Source organism: Octodon degus, unplaced genomic scaffold (genome assembly GCF_000260255.1).
Source record: "Octodon degus isolate 3935 unplaced genomic scaffold, OctDeg1.0 scaffold00272, whole genome shotgun sequence".
In the NCBI taxonomy this organism is placed as follows: Eukaryota; Metazoa; Chordata; class Mammalia; order Rodentia; family Octodontidae; genus Octodon; species Octodon degus.
In genome coordinates this window covers 1,603,897-1,604,254 of record NW_004524848.1, presented here as the reverse complement: position 1 = coordinate 1,604,254, position 358 = coordinate 1,603,897, and the positions used below count along the sequence as shown (strand labels likewise).

Sequence of the window (358 nt, the reverse complement as noted above, 5' to 3'; positions counted from 1 at the left end):
GGGGGGGGGGGGAGCCCTGCGGGATGAGGGGATCCCAATGGTGTGGAAGTGGGTCTCACTCACACTGCGCCTGAGTTTGGACTGACAGGTCCCGTGGGCACCAAGGCATTTCTTATTTCCAAAGAGCATCTCAAGAAATTCATGTTCATCAAACCAATATTTTGAAAAATTCTCAAGAATATTCTAGGAGAAAATGGAATCAACAAAGTCAGCAGGTCAGTATTAATATGCTAAAAATATTAATATGCTGAGCTGTAAAAGGCTGAAGTTAAGAACTTCTGACATGCCAGTGCTGCGGATAACCCACTACTATTATGGACTACTGGACTATATTGGATTACTTTGCTGAACTCATACA

At 43.3% G+C, this 358-nt stretch overlaps 1 long non-coding RNA gene across 1 annotated transcript in view; it reads right to left on the bottom strand.

Annotated features, from left to right (window-relative positions):
- Positions 1–242: 242 nt before the first annotated feature.
- The window catches only part of LOC111814119, a 23,274-nt gene continuing 23,158 nt past the window's right edge, over positions 243–358 (bottom strand). The window contains exon 3 of the long non-coding RNA XR_002819190.1: positions 243–319. This is a non-coding gene — a long non-coding RNA (uncharacterized LOC111814119). The remainder of the gene's footprint in view (positions 320–358) is intronic.